Here is a 290-nt window from a genome sequence, read left to right on the forward strand (position 1 = left end):
TCTCTCTCTCTCTCTCTCTCTCTCTCTCTCTCTCTCTCTCTCTCTCTCTCTCTCTCTCTCTCTCTCTCTCTCTCTCTGTCTTGTTTCTCTCTCTAGCTAGCTAGAGCTCTGATCTCTTCTCTTTCTTGTTAAGTTTAACTGCTTCTTTTGAGGCACCGAAGTCAATTCTCTCGTCTCAAAGCCGAGTTATTATTAGACACACAAGGACGCATCTAAAGCTTTGACTTTAATTTGGCCCTTAATTCAGTTCCATTATTAAATCCCTAATAGCAGTTTAATAAGACTATTCA

The sequence above is a fragment of the Fragaria vesca genome, linkage group LG5, assembly GCF_000184155.1.
Source record: "Fragaria vesca subsp. vesca linkage group LG5, FraVesHawaii_1.0, whole genome shotgun sequence".
NCBI classification, from domain to species: domain Eukaryota; kingdom Viridiplantae; phylum Streptophyta; class Magnoliopsida; order Rosales; family Rosaceae; genus Fragaria; species Fragaria vesca.